General features: G+C 46.2%; 1 pseudogene across 1 annotated transcript in view; it reads left to right on the forward strand.

Moving 5' to 3' along the window:
* LOC144891867 (DNA repair protein RAD51 homolog 2-like) overlaps nt 1–22,946 on the forward strand; it is a 41,812-nt pseudogene that overhangs the window by 11,246 nt on the left and 7,620 nt on the right. The window contains exons 3-6 of the transcript XR_013623273.1: nt 6,619–6,729; nt 6,848–6,984; nt 11,315–11,434; nt 13,568–13,634. The product of XR_013623273.1 is annotated as a DNA repair protein RAD51 homolog 2-like (transcript). The remainder of the gene's footprint in view (nt 1–6,618; nt 6,730–6,847; nt 6,985–11,314; nt 11,435–13,567; nt 13,635–22,946) is intronic.

The raw sequence follows: 22,946 nt of genomic DNA on the forward strand, positions 1-22,946 counted from the left end.
TCCCCCGGTGGATGCCACAAGACTCAACCTTACCTGCGGGGCCATCCCCAATGCATCCCCCCTAAATTTCCACGGGCCCTGTCCAGATGTTACAGGTGAGTGACACGGCTCGGTGGATTTCGCCCACATTCATGCAACACAGACCCCTTAACCACTCATTCTCATTCCATAGGTCATCAAGGCATTTCAAAAATCAACAAAGCACTTATTCCCAATACACCCCCTGCAGGACCATGGCATTGATGTCATTCACGTGTGTGTGCATTCCTCAACTAGGCAGCGGGGAGGTACCGCACAAAAGATGGTGGGGGCGCATCAGGCTGTGGTGCCCGCAGTCCCAAAAACAAGTCAACCGACTTACAAATTCATTGCCCCCCCCCCCTTTACCTCTTGGCCCCGTGACAGCCCAACAGCCCCTTTCCGCCGTTACCTCGCCGGTGAGGGTCTCCACACACACCAGGCTCCTTTGCCTCCTGCTTTCACGCAGCAACACGGGTCACCGGGGGACTTCCTCACCCCGCGGCGCCCAACCAGACCCTCCACCGACGAGCTCCAATTTCCAGTTACCACCGGCTGCCAGGGGTAATTGCCGCAGAGGGGGGCCCGCAGGCATCGCTCCTCAGAGCTTGCTCTGTACCTGCGGACACACACACCTTCCCCACCCACAAGACCCCAAAACACACTTCCTCCCCCACTGCCATTCAATTCTCCACACAACTCAGCACAATTCAGTACAATTCCATAGATGGTGTAAAAGGTGTTACAAGGCTTGCCATGGCCTGCTACATGTGAAATTCCCCCAGTTCACATTTAAACCATCACATCTTCCCAAAAGCACATTTCCAAAAGCACAATTATCACCCCTCATTATCTCCAATAATCATCACACACTCTCCAGGTTCCACTCTCACGACCACATCAAAACACGTAACCACAATACAAAAAGATACGCCACCCACAAGATACTGTGGCTCCCATTCCATCCCCTCACCGGCCATGTCATCACTCACACCCGCCTCCCAACTCCAATTTACATGTCCCCAATTTCCAAAGCAAATCCTGAAGCCTGGGACAGTACTCCTCAAAGCACTCACCTTAAGTGCAGGTAGTTGCAGGTTGGTCAGGTTCAAAGTGCAATCCACCCATACAATTCCCAAAATTTCACATTGGGCCTACCAAATCCTTCCAAATTTCTCTTTTGTCCCCACTGCACTGGCAGGTATGTGGATCCGCATCCAACGGTGATCATCACTACACAACTACCTATGGCCACGACAGCTCTGCACCTCTACCGTGCAAGGGTCACCGGGACAAGGTGAGCAGTCAAAACGCCAACATGGCCCATGAGTGTCCATAAGGGTGCGACCCACCATCCATCCTTCAGCCCCCCTGCGAGGAACACAGCTGCAGCAGCCCCAGCTGGCCAATGTGGTGAGCACTTGCTGCCACAACACACACTACCGCACACACAACCTCGGCCCTGGGGGGCACGGTCGCAGTGCGTGGCATCCCTACAGCCACGTCCCCTGCACCTCCCCATCATCCCCCAGTCCGACTACAGAACTGCAGCCCCCCCCAGTGCTCACCCACACTTGACCACACCAAGGTCCAGTCAACAGCCATGCTCCACCAGGAGACCCACCCAGAAGACATGGTCCACACACCTCGGACACGCACGGCACCACGTTGACCCTCAGGCTACACAACTACATCCCCATCATCCCGCGTCCCAAATATCAGCACAGTTGCCCCCGCAACCAGTTGAAAGCTGTGTCTTGCTACCCTATTAATTTAATCACAGCCTCCAACACTTTGGTCTACACACCTGGATCAATAATGGCGTCACTATACAGTGTCCACCATGGCATTTCAAAATCCACCCTTAAATTTCCATCTAACCCACAGATTACCCATGCCAACCATTTGTCACATTTCACTCACCTCACCAAAGAAGGATGCTTTGCCATACACATGCCAGCCGAGCATGGCCCATATGCTCGGCTCGTTACACATCTCCCGATTCACATCCCCATGGCTCTCTTCCCAACCCGAGAGTCCATAAATCACAACGGAGCATCTGTGGAAGGTCACTCACACCATCACGTTCCACAGATGCCCCAATGGTTGTCCGGCAGGCTATCTCCATCCCTGTCCATTCGGTTTGACCCGCGTCCATCGACCAACACGGCATGGCAGGTCATCACATGCCAGTTGTCCCAAAGTCTCAGGGAGAGGGTGTCAGGTCGCATGCCCGGGTGATCACTACATCAGGCCCAAGCTGGCCATCTGCGGTGCCACCACCAAAGCGCGACCCACAACACCTCCCCCCAGTGGTCCTCAATATTTGCCATCCCAGGCTTGAGAAACCACCTCGGACCTCCCTGGAGGTCTTAACCCCCACCAGGGTCCGGTGACCCTGCCGGCCCGAGCCACCAGCTCGGACGGCGCCCCGATGGACAAGGGACGCCACACTCCACCAGACCCCCCGTGGGACCCAGGTCGTACCTCGACACCCAAGGCTGGACCCCACGTCCAAATCTCGCCATCACAGCCCCCCAGCTGGCCGGCATACCCAAATTTTGAAAGGGGCAACTTTTGCCCGAGGCCATCACCCATGACCTCTCCATGTCCAAATCCCGCAGCCCGGGGACCAATCCCCACCATGGCTGCTCCAAATCAATTTCCCATTGTAATTTTATTTTACAAATTTTCATTCCCACTGCCATTCCGCAGCTGCAGGGAACAACCTCTACCACCGGTTGTTCTGCCCCTCCCTGCAGTTGATCCAAATTCCCTACAGGGACCAAATCTCCAGAAGCTCTATCTCCCGATCCTCCAAGATCCAAATCCAGCCCGGAGCCAACACACTCCCCCAACTGGTTGTCCAATTTTGGAGCCTCTGTTTCCAAATAGCAGTGTACAGTGAGCGTCCCCTCGGTCATTCCAACCACCTCCTCTGACCAACTCACCTCTTCCCCCAGGCTCCTTTGAGCCTGAACAAGCTCTACCTCCATGGGACTGTCACAGGTCTCCAGCCGCTGGATCAAATCATCCTCATCATCATCATTAGAAATCATTCCTGGCCCCGCCAGGCTTTGATCAATATCCCCAATAAATACCCGGTCCGGCTCTATCGCATGGACCCCCAAAAACTCTACCCCCTCTTGCTCCGCACCACCGTCCTGGTGCTGCACAATTCCAAATTCATCCCCCGGTTGGGGTGTTGTGACATCCACACGGTCCCGATAAACAACCAGGCCAGAATGTGGGAAACATTCCCCATTACAACTCTCACATTCCAAATTTCCTTCCCCGCTCACCTGTGGACACTCCACGTTTACCTGCAGGCCTTCCCCATCTACCTGTACACATTCCCCATCCACCTGTGGACATTCCCCGTCCACCTCTGCACCTGCAGTCTCCCCATTTACTTCAATTGCCATTCCCTGTGCAATTCCCAATTTTGCCATTCCCGGTGCAATTCCCTGCTCGTGAGCAACATGCACATCTGCATGGGCCGTACTCTCTCCTGTTCCCAATCTAGCTTCCCCCCGTTCCGATTCAATTTTTGCCACCTTTGGCTTTTCCTGTGCCCCCATTTGAGTTTCTACTTTACCCTCAAATTTCCCCAGTCTGTCCGTAATTTGGTTTTGCACTCTCCCTTCTATGCCATCAATTCGTTCCCCCAGCTGCTGTGCCATTTCCCCAATTTTTCCTTCCAATTGTTCATTCCTTTCCTTTATTTCATTCCTCCATTCCTTCCCCTGGGACTCCATTTTATTTTCCATCCCTTCAATTTTATTTTCCAACCCACTTTTCATTTCTCCCATTTGTTCCTCCAATCGATCACTCATTCCCTTCATTCCTTCCCTCCATTCCTTCCCCTGGGACTCCATTTTTCGAAGCAATTGACCCAACATCTGGTCGGTTGTCGGGGCCGTTCCTACTACTCCCGACTCCCCGGTGGGGGAGGGGGATAAGTTGGTGCTCGGGACGAGGGAGGTTCCAAGGCTCACCTCTGCATCTAATTCCCCTATTTCCGGCTCACTCCCGACGCTGACGGAGGCCTCGCTGCGTACTTCCATCTCATCAATTTCCGACATCCGCTTTCCGGAAGATTGTTTCCCGCGCGCGTATTTATTTTAATAATTCCTGAAACAATTTAAATTTGACGAAGACGCGATATCGCGCTCCGTTTGCCCGATTGATTATTAAATTTCTCCGCCTCGACTATAAAAATTTTGCGTTCGAACGTCGGGCGCAATGTACGCCCGACCGTGTCGATGTCGCCCCGCGGACAAAAAAATTTGTCCGACCGTGTCGATGTCTCGCCGCGGACAAAAAAATTTGTCCGACGGGTTCAAATCCTACACTCCTGACACCACTTGTCGCGTAACCGTGATTAACACCACAGTTACGGATGACCGATTTGCGAGACTTTAACTCCCGAGGCGAACACTCAATGGCGGACTCAAGTTCAACACCAACGCGCGGAATAGCGGGACGCAGCGAAGGCTCCGCAACCTTATCTATTAAAATCAAACACCCAGGAAAACTGCGTTCAGATATTATGTACAAAAAGTAATATAAGGGTTTATTAGGAAAAGTAAAGCCAGTGAAAAAGCCCGCCGGTAAATCTAATAACTCTAATAAACCTAAATCGGGACGTCCCCACACGACTGACAGCAAACACAAACGAGGGAGATTAATCACGAAAATAACACGTCCCGTCGTTCAAAATATACGCGGAGATCGGGCTTATCTGTCTTTGTCGTCTTGTATTGTTGGTGTCCAGCACCGCTCCTTCCGGCCCGATCGCACACCACGAGGCCCCTCGCTCCAAGCACCACGCGTCCGACGCAGGCCAGCGGCTCCACTTGACCAGGGACAGGAAGGACTCCTTTCAACTCCACTCGACTCGACGCGGGAGTGCTGGCAGCCAAGTGCCAACGAACTGCTCAGTGCCAACTGGGTGTGCTCTCGTGTGTCTCCTGCGACTCCCTACAACCCGAACTGCACTCGAACTGCGACTGGAATGGCGTGTCCTCTCCAACTCTCCACCACTGCTCAACTCTCTGGTGCCTGCCTGCGTCTCCCAGTGCCTGCCACGAACTCAACTCAACTCTTGCGAACTGGCGAACTCACTCTGGACTCAACTCAACTCGTACTGGCGAACTCACTCTGGACTCAACTCAACTCTTGAAATGGCGTCCGACCGTCGCCTATATTGGTGGCCGATCGTCGCCTATATTGGTGGCCGATGACGTCACATTGCGCACTCCTCAGCCAATCAAAGCCTCCCGCGACTCCTGACATCTCCCCCGTTACGCGACCCTGCGGTCCTGGCATAACACGTGCCGGCCAGGTTTGTAGGCCTTTGGAGGTGTACACGGTGGCGGCCAATCGTGGCGGTGTTTTTGACCTGGTTTCCTGTCAATTTAATACGAAGTCCTTGTCAGGGAAAGGGGATTATTTAATGTTGCGCTAAGGACCTAACTAATGTTTATGTGGTTTGCAGTGCCATAAAGGACAAAGGTTTGATTACTAGGTGATACTCACAGGGGCGTTACCTTTAATCCCTCACTATTTAACACTCGGACCTCCAGGTAGATCCACAATCATACATCTTACCCCGACAAACGCCTAAACATCAAGAACTTATTACATGTAGAGTCCCTGTCACGACAGCCGAATACCTACCTATTCAGATCTACCTAGCTCTAGATGTTGCATTACCAAATTCATAACAATATAATAACCACCTTTAGAGGCCATTTTTCCCCGCAAAGCGGGGGTTGGCCTTTTTCGGGAACCGTGGTTGTTGTTGTTTTTCGGTCCCCTTTTTGAAGCAATGTTTTACGGCCGGATGCCCTTCCTGACGCCAACCCTTTTTGCCGCCTTTAACGACAAACAGGGAATTACCAGTGAACTGGTACTCAATTAGCCGACCTCGGAAGGATGACAGGCTGAGTCAACCTGAGCTGAGTCAACGGGGGTGAATGGAGAGACAAAATCCGTGAATGGCGAGGTAAATCCCTCAATATCAACGATAATCCACGAAGGTTTTATAAATACCGTATGTGAAGCTAATGGCTCATGGTTTTTTTTTTAACCACTGAAAAACCACAAATTCGAGGAACACGGCCGCGAATAGGAAAACAACCGCGAATTTGCTGGGCACTTTTCCGTGTAGAGAGAAACAGGTCACATTTTATCACACGAATAGCGGAACCATGAATAGCGGGGTCCGACAGTATCGCACGATATCTCAAAAAGTTATGGACGAGTTATGACAAAACTTTGTGGACGAGTAGATTAGATGACAAAAACAAGCCGATTCGATTTTGGTTGAGGTCCGGATCCAGATCTGACCTATCAGTGGATACAAAACATGGAGTGTTCAGTGTTCAGCCTGGCGGAGGTATGCGCTCTACCGAGTGCCATTCTAGTTACTGATATATTTGTCTGACTTGTGATTTCTGTGCAAGTTATTTTTGTTTTTATTGCAAAGGGAGTGCCGTTATTGACATTACATGTTTGTCCAAGGAAGTTTACTGATCAACTGTTTATATTTGTATTGTACATTACTTTTTTAAAACATGTTTTCAATGTCATCAGGCACTTGAAATAAAACAACAACACAAGCAGCAGTCTGCTTTTTTACCCACATCATTGGCGTCTCTGGATAATGCTCTGTGTGGAGGTCTTGCCTGCGGTTCAGTCACAGAGGTATGTAGTATGTCTTTGTCTAGCTGGAAAAATGAAGCCTGAATAATTTGGTTGATTTTCACCGATGACACTTAATATCGTAACTTCCAAACAGGTTTATTGTTGTTCACCCACATAGGTGTCAGGGCCACCGGGCTGTGGTAAGACGCAGCTCTGCATGATGCTGAGTGTACTGGCCACTCTTCCTATGAGAATGGGTGGCTTGGACAGCCCCGTCATATATATTGACACGGAAGGAGCCTTTTCACCATTGAGGTGAGCACGTTGTGGGATAACCATTCACTTCAGTTTTAATCGACTTTAGACCAAACCTTCTTGGTGTTTCCATATGCTTTGCTTTTATTGATCACTTCCTCTTGCAAGCAATCTTATCACCGCCACAGGTACGCATGCCCTCATTGCACAGCACTCTCCTTGAAATTAATCAATTTAAAAATATATATATTTCAAAAGCAAGAAAATTAACCCTTCCCCAGCCCACCTCTTTGAGTTTTCAGTGATTCCTTCCACCTCTGTGATTGCCAGTTAGTGGCTGTGGCTAACCGCCAACACATATGAAAAATTTGTTGGGCATTGGGCCCGCCGTTTTTATCTCCGCCACCTAAGGTGGACAGAGGTTACGTTTGTCATCCCTGTCTCTCTGTCTATTTATCTGTCAGTGAGCAGGATATCTCAGGAAGTTGTGCACGAATTCGGATGAAACATACTGGACAGGTTTGTTTGTGTAACAACAAGGTCGAGTTGATTAGATTTTGGTGCAGATCTGGATTCGGATACGATAATTTCAAAAGTCATTCTTCACGATTGAGAGAGAAAGTGGCAAAAACTATATAGAGCACGACACTGCATTTCAAAATGGTATGGATGGGTTCGGACGAAACTTGGTGGACAGGTTGGGTGTGTGATGAGGACAAACTGATTCAATTTTGGTGAATATCCGGATTCTAGAATTGAAAAGTGATTCTTCACCATTGAGAGATAGGGGCAAAAATTATATGGAGCACGATACTTCAAAACGTCATTGATGGGTTATGACAAAACTTGGTGGATGAGTAGAGTCGGTGACAAGGGAGAAGCTGAATGGATTCTCGTTCAGGTCCGGATGCAGATCCGGCATATCGGTGGGATTTAAAAAGTAAACTGTTCATTTTGAGTGCCTACACACATGCACACAGATAATTTCCTTTTGGGATGTGTGGGGGGAGGGAGGAGGGAGGTTTGATGCCCATGACCTGACCCTGGGTACCCCCAGCACTCGTGAAAAATTTGGTGGAGATTGGTCAAGGGGTGTGGAGTTGTATAGAAGTCAAAGAAAAGTCTTCTCATATGCACACAGACTCATACTCACACAGACACTCGTACGCACACAGACACTCGTACGCACACAGACACTCGTACGCACACAGACACTCGTACGCCCACAGACACTCGTACGCACACAGACACTCGTACGCACACAGACACTCGTACGCACACAGACACTCGTACGCACACAGACACTCGTACGCACACAGACACTCGGAAGCACACAGACTCATACGCTCACAGACACGTATGCTCACAGACACTCGTATGCACACAGACACTCGTACGCACACAGACACTCGTACGCACACAGACACTCGTACGCACACAGACACTCGTACGCACACAGACACTCGTACGCACACAGACACTCGTACGCACACAGACACTCGTACGCACACAGACACTCGTACGCACACAGACACTCGTACGCACACAGACACTCGTACGCACACAGACACTCGTACCCACGAAGACATTCAAACGCATACAGACACTCGTACGCACACAGACACTCGTACGCACACAGACGCATACGCACACAGACGCGTACGCACACAGACTCGTACGCACACAGACACTCGTACGCACACAGACACTAGTACGCACACAGACACTCGTACGCACACAGACACTCGTACGCACACAGACACTCGTACGCACACAGACACTCGTACGCACACAGACACTCGTACGCACACAGACACTCGTACGCACACAGACACTCGTACGCACACAGACACTCGTACGCACACAGACACTCGTACGCACACAGACACTCGTACGCACACAGACACTCGTACGCACACAGACACTCGTACGCACACAGACACTCGTACGCACACAGACACTCGTACGCACACAGACACTCGTACGCACACAGACACTCGTACGCACACAGACACTCGTACGCACACAGACACTCGTACGCACACAGACACTCGTACGCACACAGACACTCGTACGCACACAGACACTCGTATGCACACAGACACTCGTACGCACACAGACACTCGTACGCACACAGACACTCGTACGCACACAGACACTCGTACGCACACAGATACTCGTACGCACACAGACACTCGTACGCACACAGACACTCGTACGCACACAGACACTCGTACGCACACAGACACTCGTACGCACACAGACTCGTACGCACACAGACACTCGTACGCACACAGACACTCGTACACACACAGACACTCGAACACACACACACTCGTACACACAACTCACTCTTATACAGTCATGGCTAAAAATATTGGCACCCTTGCACTTCTTTCAAATAACTCACAATTTTCTCTAAAAATAAGTTGAAATTGACAAAATTATTTGGTCTCCACAATTCTTTATTTCACTGTTAATATTACAGACCCTTTGTTTTTGATTCAGAACTTAATATATCCTTTTAAATAAGAAAATTAAAAAGAAATGGCATTGACAAAATTATTTATGCCCTCGACTTAATATTTGCTAGCACAGACTTTGGACAAAATAACTGCAGTCAAGCACTTCCTATAGCCATGAATGAGCTTCCTCCACCTCCCTACTGGCAGTTTGGCCCACTCTTCGTGTGCAAACTGCTCCAGCTCTCCCAGATTTGAAGGGTGCCTTCTCCCAACTGCTGTTTTCAGATCTCCCACAGGTGTTCAATGGGATTTCGATCTGGACTCATTGCTGGCCACTTCAGTACAGTCCAGCGTTTTGTCTTGAACCATTCCTGGGTGCTTTTTGAAGTGTGTTTGGGGTCATTGTCCTGCTGCAAGACCCTTGACCTTTGACGGAGACCCAGCTTTCCGCCACTGGGTTGAACATTGCCCTCCAAAATGCCTTGCGGATGGTGCGAGTTGAAACTGTCATACCTTGTGTATGAAGGTCAGCTTCAATCTGTTTGACAGTTGATCCAGGTGCATTCTACACCAGTCGAACAATCCTTCGCTGCAATCTTCGATCAAGTTTTCTCTTGCGGCCACGTCCAAGGAGGTTATGAAATGTAATTATTTCTAACAACTTCTAAAAGGTTGTATAATATTGTCCGGGCCATTTTAGGATTTCTGTGTGGAATAATGTAAGATTTAGTAATGTGTTCAGCTTTTTTTTGTTTTGTTCCACTGCAAACATTGGGCATGCGGGTGTCTTCTGATACCTCAGGGAGATGGATGCCCCTGCCTTGCATAATCCTAGGTCACCTGTGGGCAAGGTGTAGTACCTGTCAGCCCCCCTTCCCAGGGTAACGGTCCATAGTCATGTGGCTCAAATGGCAGATGGCTCTGCACATCTGGTGGATGAGAGTCCAGTTGACTCCAACAGCACGGGCAGAAGAGGGTGAATTCCCCAACGGTCAGCAGAGAGACAGAGAGGAGTGGCGACCTCCTGTTTATACCACACACTTAATTATTTCTAACAACTTCTAAAAGGTGCCAATAATATTGTCCGGGCCATTTTAGGATTTCTGTGTGGAATAATCTAAGATTTAACAAATTTTTCAGCTTTTTTTTGTTCCACTGCAAACCATAGAAATACATTTGCGAATACCAAAAGATTTTTTAAATTTCAATAATTTTCTGGAAGAAATGGTGCATTCTTTGAGCAAAGTGCAAGGGTTCCAATATTTTTGGCCATGGCTGTATGATGATGATGGAAGTCACGTCGAGTCCGACGAAGACTGTTGGATTATCATGTCCTGTGGTAAGCACGAGAATGCGCAGCGAGGCCACAGCCGCAGTTGCGCACGGTCTCCCTCACATGTCGCACTGGAATCTGGTTGATGCCGCTTGGTCTGGATTCTTTCTCCTCAAGCGAGCCTGGTGGATACGCTCACATCTCACTTTCTCAAAATTTCTGATGCCTTTGTTGACAATCCTTCTCCAAAACGAGCGATCTGTGGTCTGATGTTCCCACTTGGCCGGGTCAATATCGCAGCTTTTTCGTGTCGCGTTTGGACAATCCTTGGCGTGCTTTCTAGGTTTCCCAATGCCACGTTTTCCCACAGGCAGTTCCCCATAAAATAACTGTTTCGGGATCCTTAAATCGCTCATTCTTAAGAGGTAATCAGCCCATTGCAGTTGTTGTTTTTTGATGATGCTCTCCACCGATGGATTCAGACGACTCCACGACTGTATACAGTGTCATACATAGATATTTCCTTTTTTTCTCGCCTTGTTTTTTTCTTATCAATCCTTAATACTGACATGTCTGATTTGGTAAATTGTCACCCAGAGATTTGCTTGCGTTTTGCCTTTAAACACACAGGTTTTACCTTTTTATGTCATAGGTTGATGGAGATTGCTCAGAAACGCTATTCCGAGTACTTTGCCTGTCAGGAAAGACTCCTTGAAATGACAGGCAGAGTACATTTGTACAGGGAGTTCAGCACACAACATATAATGGACAGGTAAAACATTGTGATATTTCGATCTGTGATGTTGCCCCATACCTAACTAATGCTATATACCATATCCTATTGAAACTTAAGGTTGACCTGTTGGTGTTATTTATGTTATTTTATTGTCTATTTTTTTTTTTTTTTTTTAAATCTTTATTTATTTTATGTTATACAGTCGAGGCTTGTGTAAGACTTAGCACACTGAAGGGATCCGGATGCAAAACGCATGTATGGAGAAGGAAACTCCAAGGAGTTAAAACTGGAAACTTAGGAGGAGGGATTGGGGTGTGGTTAACGAGGGAAGAAAAGATCATGGTTTTAGATGGGGGACGATCTGAGATGGTGGTGAACAGCTGTCTTGAAGATTTAGAGGGAACAATGAGATTGCAGAGGATGTGGAAGTTGATTCCTCAGGTGGGAAAAAAGAGGAACAAATAATTGAAGGTGAGCAGTGATCCTGGTTTTAGGTAGTTTCACCAGAAGGGGATTGATGGCGGACCATGTGTGCCCTGGAGAAACCTGTGGGTAGAGGGGGGTGGAAAAAGTATGAAAAGAGTAGGGGGTGCAAGACCAGAAAGGAAGCAGACAGCTGTTTTGTCTGGGTGTGATTTGTGGCCAGACTATAAAATTGTCAGTTGCAGAACTTGATGTCAGAAACAGAAATGTGGAAAAAATAATGAATTATCCCTGGAAATCGATTAAGGTTGGTACGAGGTAGTTTATCAAAGGAGTTCAATGTTTGAGCAAAAGGTACCTCGTCCGGCCAATGCAACGTAGCTCCTGGAGTTCGACGATAGGGAGGGATATCGTGATTTCTCTCGCATAGAGTGGAGATATTGGTTCCTATCACTCAAAAAAATTCAAGCTTAACCATCAGTCTAGTTGTTTCGGGCAATATATCGCGTGTCAGGACCTCAATAGTTAAAATCATGCAGGAAAGACTCCGTGAACGTGGTAAAACGGCCATTGATTAGCTCCATGGTGAAATGGGATGGTCAGTGGTATACTGTCTCGGTATGTAATGTTATTGCCATGATAATGCTTTGTCTCACACAGTAAATGTGTACAATGCTATACTGTACGAGAGATGGGTTGGGCAGTTTGGTATCACCCTCCATCTAGTCAAGTCTTGTCACAGAGTGATTTACATCTCTTTGGGTCCACTCACTCAAATAACACCTTCGTGGCTTTGAGTGTATGAACGATGAGGATTTCAAAGGATGGGGTGGGGGTTGTCAAGGAAAAACCTTTAGCTCCACCCTTGGACCCCCTTCCCCACCCTCCTCGACACCTTGGCGGATTACTATACGCTGTAGATATAGATTGATCTTTTTGTCATCAATCTTGGAAATGTGCTCATTTATTTGTTTTTATTTATTTTACTTGTAATCTTTGCTTCTTTTTTTTTTTGTATACAGAATCGAGGCTCGTGTAAGAGCTAACACATTGAACATGAAAACATGCACAGACACATAAAACATACAATGAAGGGAGCGGGAGACAAGAGGTGGAGAGAGAGAGAGAAGAACACAAGCACAACAACAGTAGGGAACAGGGACGTCGGTAGATCTGTGCAAGGGGGAGGGCTGGGGGGGGGGGGGGGGGAGGAGTACATGGTATAAAGCAAATGAACACTACTAGGAATTTCAGGAAAGAAGTTGGGGATTGAAAGAGGTGGATTTGGGGTGTTTTAACGGGGGAAGAAAAGATCAAGGTTTTGGATGGGGGAAGATAAGAGATGGTGGTGAGCAGCTGTTTTAAAGACCTGGAGGGAGGAGAGGGATTGAAGCGAGTGTGGGAGATTGTTCCAGAGGTGGTAGAAAAGAGGAATGAAAGAGTGAAGGTGAGAGTGAAGGTGAGGAATGAAAAAGGCAAAATCAAGACAAAGAGTTGATTTTGGCAGTTTCACCAGAAGAGAGTTGACGGCAAATCTTGTGCGTCCTGCAGGAATATTTGGGGGGCAGGGCACAGACAGAGCAGGGGGAGCTCGGCCGGAGAGGAGTAGGTTGAAGCCAGAAAGACCAATACCAAAGAAAGAAAGACCAATGCTTAACAATACATCAGTGGTTTGTTTGTTTTTATAGACTTTTGTATGCCGTTGCCTAATACATGAAATTTTTATCTTCTTTTTTCTTATTTTAGATCTTGCTGACAAATCAGATCACAGTAAGATTTAACGATCGCCCGAAATCTGCTTTGGAGATAACAGGTGAGCAACACCGGATATCTTCCTTTATCAGAAGAAATTAAATGCTTAATGTTCTGGGTTTGTTTCTCCGATTGTAAAACTTGTTACATGGACACATCATTATCTTTAGTGAGATCAGTGTGCAACACAATGATCGAAATTAATCTTCCTCTCCCCAAAAAAGTCGGATAAATAAATGTGCCACACTTCCAGTAATTATTGCACTTCTGCTATTTTTCATCACAATTTCTCAATATTGATATGAATGGAACCAAATTACCCATCTTCATCTTTCTTGTCTTGTGGTATATTGGTGTGAGGCAGGGGTTTGAGTACATTAACATTGACATAAAAGATACGTGGTTTCCTTGACAGTATGGTGAAGATCAAACTGGTGCACATTTCCAAAGTTCATTACTGTCGGAGCAAATTTGGCAACATCCTTTTTCTTCTCGATGAGCATTGATTGTCACAAATGCCTTTTCTCCTCCACCTGATAATGGATTCTTTCTCCATGCTAGGCTGAGCCACACAGGTTCCACATTTGCAACATCTAGAAACTAGAGAGTTCACAGTACATCTTACCCCACGCCGTCTTGAGGAACCAGCATATAAGCGGGGTCTACAAGCGGCAAATTTGATTGGCCGAGATGATCGAAAATGCCGTAAAATTTTGTCCAAGTACTGCTAAATGGAAGGGTTTTGAAAGTGGAAAAGGGCAATTTGTGTTTTGCATTGTTGAAGTATTTAATTCAATTTAAATAAAATAAAGATTTAAAGGTTGTAATAAAAAAAAAAAATCCGAAAGATTACCACCATTGATGCAGGATGGCAACATCCTTTCTTATACACCACCTTATCTAACACTTTACATTAGTTCTTCGTGCCTGTTGTTTCCTTTGAGATCCTTAAACACAAAATTTTCTGTTTCCAATTATTTTCAATTTTGTTTGACTGCCAGACAGGCAGACAATGCTAAAAAAAAAGAAAAAAAATATCGCACCCGTGTCCGAAGGAAGCGGTTCAGTTTGCCATTTTTAATGTGGAATAGGCAAAGCCGAGAAACGAACAAAACCCATAAGAATGACCCTCTGAACCCTTTATAATTACCCTTTAGGACACTTTCGAATTACCCTTTAGAATTACTATATCAAACCCTTTAGAATTTACCTTTGTAATTGACCTTTAGAATTACCCTTTAGAACTACCCTTTAGAATTACACTTTAGAATTAACCTTTATAATTGCCCTTTAGAATTACACTTTAAAATTACACTTTAGAATTACCCTTTAGAATTACACTTTAGAATTACACTTTAGAATTACACTTTGAAATTAACCTTTAGAATTACTCTTTAGAACTAGATTTCCGGGCACTCGGTAGAGCGCATACCTTCGCCGCAGCTACTGTTCTGTACTTGGCATGGGAGTGTATGCGATGTGAAACTTTATGTGAAATGCGATCGATTTTTAAAAATCAGAATTTGAGCAAATCTGTTTCATTCGTCTGTTAATATGCCTCCCCGATTGACAAATCTGCAATTTGAATTTCATTTGAGGTTGAAATGATTGCGGGAGATCGCGTTATAGTGATGACGTCTTGGATGGACATCCTCTTCTTCAGTCGCTCATAACTTTGAGTGAAATACGATCGAGTTAAAAATAGTCAGAATTTGAGCAAATCTGTTTCATTCGTTTGTTAATATGCCTCATCTATTGTCAAATCTGCAATTATAATTTTTTTTGAGGTTGAAATGATCGCGGGAGATCGCGTTATAGTGATGACGTCCTGGATGGACATCTTCTTCTTCAGTCGCTCATAACTTTGAGTGAAATACGATCGAGTTAAAAATAGTCAGAATTTGAGCAAATCTGTTTCCCAAAATCTAATCAAATGTGTCCCGTATAATAACCAATGATCCCACCAAATTTCATGCAATTCGGTTGAATACTTTTTGAGTTATGCGATTAACATACACACACACAGACATACAAATAAATACACAGCGATCAAAACATAACCTTCCGCTTTTGCGAAGGTAATAAACCTTTAGAATAACCCTTAAGAATTACTATATTGAACCGTTTAGAATTACCCTTTAGAATTACACTTTAGAATTACACTTTAGAATTACCCTTTAGAATTACACTTTAGAATTACATTTTAGAATTACACTTTAGAATTACACTTTAGAATGAACCTTTAGAATTACTCTTTAGAATTACCCTTTGGAATTAACCTTTATAATTGCCCTTTAGAATTACACCTTAGAATTACCCTTTGATCCCTGGTATTGGGCTAGCGGTTAGGGTGCCGGCTTAGGATCCTAGGATCCTGGGTTCGAATCCCGGTCGATCGCTGAATTAATGCCAGGGGGGTTGACTTAGCCTGTCATCCTTCCGAGGTCGGCTAATTGAGTACCAGTTCACTGGTAATTCCCTGTTTGTCGTAAAAGGCGACAAAAAGGGTTGGCGGCAGGAAGGGCATCCGGCCGTAAAACATTGCTTCAAAAAGGGGACCGAAAAACAACAACAACCACGGTCCCCAAAAAAGGCCAACCCCCGCTTTGCGGGGAAAAATGGCCTCTAAAGGTGGTTATTTTAAAATATATATAATTACCCTTTAGAATTACCCTTTAGAATTACCCTTTAGAATTACCCTTTAGAATTACCCTTTTGAATTACAATTTAGAATTACACTTTAGAATTACCCTTTGTAATTAACCTTTAGAATTACCCTTTAGAATTACCCTTTGGGAGTTACCCTTTAGAATTAAACTTTAGAATTACACTTTAGAATTACACTTTAGAATTACACTTTAGAATCAGCCTTCATAATTACTTTAGAATTGACCTTTAGAATTAACCTTTAGAATTACCCTTTAGAATTACCCTTTAGAATTACTATATCAAACCCTTTAGAATTACACTTTAGAATTAACCTTTAGAATTAACCTTAAGAATTACCCTTGAGAATTAACCTTTATAATTACACTTTAGAATTAACCTTTATAATTACCCTTTGGAACAAGCGTTACGCCTTGGTCCCCCGTCGTTGAAGTGATGTGAGTTGACAAAGTGGAAGACGCAAGGCGGCCATCTTGGATTTTGACGTGGCGACCCAATTTTCAATAGCGTTCCTCTTGTTGGCGTCAGGAAGGGCATCCGGCCAGAGAAACATTGCCTCGAACAGGGAACCATGATTGTCATGGGGCCGCAAGGCTAACCCCCACTCAAGCGGGGAAAAATGGCCTTAAAACGATCATTCATTCATTCATTCTTATGCGTAGATACACCCACACACCAGATTAGAAGTTAGTAGTTCGTTTACTTTTCAAGATATTTCACTCACAAGGTTCAGACAAATATGGTGGCGGCCATCTTGGATTTTGACGTGGCTACCCAATTTTCAATAGCCTTCTTCCTTATGCCTGGATACACCCACACACCAGATTAGAAGTTGGTACTTCGCTTATTTTTTCAAGATATTCCGCTCACAATGTTCAGACATACATGGCGGCGGCTATCTTGGATTTTGATGTCGCGACCCAATTTTCAATAGCGTTCTTCCTTATGCTTAGATACACCCACACACCAGATTAGAAGTTAGTAGTTCGTTTATTTTTCAACACATTTCGCTCACAAGTTTCAGACATATATATGGTGGCGGCCATCTTGGATTTTGACGTGGTGACCCAATTTTCAATAGTGTACCTCCTTATGCCTAGACACACCCACACACCAGAGGAGAAGTTGGTACTTCGCTTATTTTTCAAGATATTCCGCTCACAAGGTTCAGACATACATGGCGGCGGCCATCTTGGATTTTGACGTGGCGACCCAATTTTCAACAGCATTCTTCCTTATGCGTAGATACACTCACACACCAGATTAGACGTTAGTAGTTCGTTTAGTTTTCACGATATTTCGCTCACAAGGTTCAGAAATATATATGATTGCGGCCATCTTGGGTTTTGACGTGGCGAACCAATTTTCAATAGCGTTCTTCCTTATTCCTAGATACACCTACACACCAGATTAGAAGTTGGTACTTCGCTTATTTTTCAAGATATTCCGCTCACAAGGTTCAGACATAAATGGCGGCGGCCATCTTGGATTTTGACATGGCGACCCAATTTTCAATAGCGTTCTTCCTTATGCGTAGATACACCCACACACCAGATTAGACGTTAGTAGTTCGTTTATTTTTCACGATATTTCGCTCACAAGGTTCAGAAATATATATGATGGCGGCCATCTTGGATTATGACGTGGCAATCAAATTTTCAATAGCGTTCTTCCTTATGCCTAGATACACCCACACACCAGATTAGAAGTTGGTACTTCGCTTATTTTTCAAGATATTCCGCTCACAAGGTTCAGACATACGTGGTGTCAGACATACATGGTGGCGGCCATCTTGGATTTTAACGTGGGTTGCACCTGCACACCAAATTAGAATTCGGTCCTTCGCTTACGCACGCACGGACGCACGCACGCACGGACGCACGCACACACGGACGGAGGGGAAAACCATAGTCCCCCTTTCGCTCCGCGGTGCGACGGGGGACAATTAACCTTCATAAATACCCTTTAGAATTAACCTTTAGAATTACACTGTAGAATTAACCTTTAGAAGAACCCTTTAGAATTACACTTAAGAACCCTCAAAAATTAACACCATGGGGTAGAAAGGTTCTTCTTCTTCATTTATGATGGGATGGATGGACAAGCAGAGCCAAATATTGAAGAGGCTTCACCACTTAAAATTTATCTCACTCCTCTCTGCGCACGTGCGATCGGGACCATTCTGAGCCAAAGTACTACGAAACAATAGGTTCATTTTCCGATTCATGTTCTGATTCATGTTCAACATATAACTTTTTCAATTGAAATTAAGTTGTTCCTCAATCATAAATTTACATTTGTGGACAAATGGACACACAGAACTGAACCAATCGCTTAACCCCGCTTTTCACTTCCTGTGAGTGGGGTAGTAACCATGAGGCGGATGTAATTGCACAGTACACCAATACCTCGCCACACACTATTTTTCGACACGATCGTTTCAGTTTTACAATCATCTATATAATAATAGCGTAAGGACTCGACTTTGTTATCCTTTTTACGCCGCACCCAGTGACCCGATGCCCACGGCACTAATGGATTTACGATCTACGAACCGCGCTCTTTGTTTATGACGTACAGCCAAACTCGAAAAATCTGAATTAGCCGACGTTGGGGCCCAAAAGCATCCGATTAACTGCCGATACGACGCCATCTTACGACGCCATCGTATTGGCATCTGCTGGGCGAAGGCGAAGCAAGCCGTCCGCTGATTGGACAGGTGAAGGCGAAAGCAAGCCATCCACTGAGTGGACAATCCAGAGCATGCATTTGTGCCGGTGTCGGCGAGCGTTGTTCATATATGCACTCTTCATTCTCATCTTTCTTCCTAACTCTTACTCGGACAAGCAAATCCCCTATGCCATCCATATATACGCACTCTTCATTCTCATCTTTCTTCCTCACTCTTACTCGGACAAGCAAATCCCCTATGCCACCCATAATGGTACACTCTATCCATACACCACATCCTCCCTTCCGTGGATGTTCCACGGGTTTCGGCTCGTTATACATTATCACTCGACCTCCCAAAGCCGCTTGCCAAAACGCCCAAACATGTAATACACCACGTGGGAACAAACACGCCAAGGCTTGACCTCAAGTGCGCATCCGGCCCTGCATGTTTCAGAACACCTCAAGTCAGTTACAGTTCTTTTGCTGAGTTAACAACACGTTTTATTGCTATTTAATTTGTGCCGCACTTTTTGTGCTTCAAAGTAATTTTCTTATTTTCTTCCAATTTCGACCTGTACAACAGCAATTCAAACCGCAGTGCCAAGCCTGGACTGATCACCACTGGGTGGTTAAAATGACGGAGATGCACCTTCTAATTTGAATTTAGGTGTCGCCTGCACAATAATGCCATCATACTCCTCGTTTGTTTTCCCACGATTTGGTATGGACTGAATAATTCAGTAGGAACCGTGTTTCTGTTTGAAGAAGAGTCGGCATAACATGTACCATGAAATAGGAAGAAATAATACAAGAAAGTAACGCAAAATTCCAACCCGTTCACAAAAAGGTTACTTCTGTGCTTCATTCAACGTTAACGTTTTGCTAGTCGCTAATTCCAGTGTGAACATTTTTTTTCTGGCAGTTTTATGAAATAGGACATGAAAATAACAATGGAATCTAGTTTCTGTGAAGACACGTTGGTCTGCAGCGGCAGACAAGTTAAACGATTAATTTGATCAACAAAGCTGAGAAGAGTAAGTTGAGACAAGTGAGAAGTGAGGTGAAGCTAGCGTTGTTGATGTTAATCCTTATTTAGAGCAAAAGAGGGAAGGAATTGTGGTTGGCGGTGAGTGGGGATTTTGTTGTGGAATGAATGGGCCCAGAGTTGAATCAGCAGGATCAAGCATCGGAAGTCAAAGAACGAAGGGGAGGATGGAAAAAAAGACGTGGGTCAATTATCCTCGAGAACTGAACCGTTTTTACAGGAAAGAAGAGAAGAAACACAAAGAGAGTAACAGGTGTAAATAAAACAGGCACTCAGAGTGCATACATGTGCCAGGCTGAACGGTTTACCTTTTGTATTCCTCTGATAGGCCAGATCTGCATCCGCAGCTTAACCAAAATCTAATCACCTTGTTCTTGTCACCCAAACAACTCATCCGCCTAGTTTCGCCCAAATCCGTCACAAACTTTTTGGGATATTGTGCTACGTTCGTTTTTGGCCCTATCTCACAATGGAGTAGAATCACTAGAAATTCTAATATCCGGATGCAGGTCTGGATCTTCACCAAAATCTAAGCACTTCATCATTGTCACACACCCAACCTGTCCAAGTTACATCCGAATCCATCCATAAACCTTTTGAGATATTTTGTTAGGGTTGCTCACAACTATATCCTGCTCACAGACAAACAGACAGGGGTGAAAACATGACCTCCTTCCACCTTCGGTGTTGGATGTAAATATAACAATGAAATCTCGTTTTTCAAGCCATATCTCATGATTGGAGTGCCGCTTCCGGTCCGGTCTGGGGAGGACGCTGGCGTTACCTGTTCGCCGCTTCTCCGACTGGGTCATTGTACATAGTCTGCTTTTCTGGTGGTCGTGGCGGCTTTTTGGCCGTTGGGTCTGCTTCCTGCTCGGTCCCGGCTCTGCTCCTGGCTTCGCCTGCCCGGCTCTTCCACTGTTGCCTCAGGCCCGCTCCCGGATTGTCCTGCGCCTTGTCTGCCGCTCCGGCCTTTACTCTCTTGCTCGCCGCTTCTCCGACTGGGTCATTGTACATAGTCTGCTTTTCTGGTGGTCGTGGCGGCTTTTTGGCCGTTGGTCTGCTCTCTGCTCGGTCCCGGCTCTGCTCCTGGCTTCGCCTGCCCGGCTCTTCCACCGTTGCCTCAGGCCCGCTCCCGAACTGTCCTGCGCTCGTCTGCCGCTTCGGCCTTTACTGTCTTGCTCGCCGCTTCTGGCAAGCCGCTTCCACTGGCAAGGCCTACTCGTCCTCCTCGACCTTGGCCTTGTCCTCGTCCCCTTCGCTCCTGCCTGACATGGCTCTATGGTACTCCGCTGCAAGGTTACCTCTGCTCAACACTTACTCCACTCCATCATGCATCTCTGCAATCAAATACCACGGACTCCTGCGACGACCCAGATATATTCATAGAGGCTCTGGTCGTAAGTTTGTTTACTTACAAACAGGTCACTTCATTCCCGTACTCTGGTCGGCTCAGCGCACTCCCACTCATCGTCCCAGCGCACCTGGTCACAGCAACGCACACGATCGCACCTCCTGTCTGCAAACCCTGGCTAAATCACCTGAGTTCATCCCCACCGTACAAACAAACATGAAGCTCACTCTGTTCAATACCCGGTCCCTCAACAACAAAAGCCTCATCCTGAACGACTACATTCTGGATAATAAACTGGACTTTCTCTGTCTCACTGAAACCTGGCAACAACCTCTGGACTACTTCTCACTCAACCTCACTACACCCAATGGATATTCATACATCAATAAACCACGCTCGGAGGGCCGAGGTGGTGAAATTGCCGTAATACACCGACAGGACATCAAGACCAGCCTCATCTCCATCTCATCTGCTCCACCATTTGAACACCTGGCTTTTAAACTCTCTGGTCACACGCAGTCAGTCATGGTTGTCGTCTACCACCCTCCTAAACCACACCCATCATTCCTGTCTGACTTCTCCTACTTTCTGACCCAGCTCTGTTCCCTCTCCCCCTCAATCCTCCTCCTTGGTGATTTCAATATCCACATGGACTCCACTGACTCCACAATAACCACTGACTTCACTGATTTACTCACCTGCTTTAACCTCACTCAACATGTCAACTTTCCTACCCATAACCGTGGGCACATTCTGGACCTTGTCTGCTCTACTGGATTAATTTTGCACCATCTCTCTGGCTCCGACCTCACCCTCTCTGACCATTTAGCCATCACTATGACCATCAACATCCCCACCCCAGCACCAAGGCATTATCGCACTATCAACTTCCGTAAGCTAAACGCTCTTTCACCAACTTCATTCTCATCCACCTGAAAAAATGAAAAAATGTCCAATTCTCCCTTCGTTGACCTCCACACCCCTTCTGACCTCACTGACTACTACAACCACACTCTCTCCTCCTGCCTTGACCAGCTTGTGCCTATAAAAACCAAAACAGTTTCTTTCACCCATTCTGCTCCCTGGTTTACCCCTGAACTCCGCCTGATGAAAACTCGTGCTCGCCAACTTGAAAGACTCCGCAATAAAACAGGTCTCACAATTCACTCCCAAGCCTACAAGGACCACCTACAGCACTACAAAGATGCCCTCTCCCACGCCCGCTCCGCCTACTACTCTCAAATTATCCACTCTGGCTCTGGAAACCAAAAAGCACTCTTCTCTTCAATAAACAAACTCCTCAGCCCCCTGAACACCACCACCCAGTCATTCACAGGAGAAAACTGCATCTCCTTCCTTTCATTCTTACAAAGCAAAATTGACAACATCTACAACAGCTTAACCACCACCGCACCCGCTCCCCCTCAAACCACCTGCTCCCCCTTATCCTGCCAACCCCTGTCTCAGTTCTACCCAGTCTCCCCTACTGACCTCTCTGAACTCCTCATAGGAATGAAAACTGCCACCTGCACTCTTGACCCCATCCCCTCCAGCTTTGTCAAGGCCTCCCTTCCTGCTCTCTCTCCACTTATCACTGCAACAATAAACTCCTCCCTGTCTGCAGGCATTGATTG

This window comes from Myxine glutinosa, chromosome 4 (assembly GCF_964187855.1).
Source record: "Myxine glutinosa chromosome 4, kmMyxGlut1.1, whole genome shotgun sequence".
NCBI lineage: Eukaryota > Metazoa > Chordata > Myxini > Myxiniformes > Myxinidae > Myxine > Myxine glutinosa.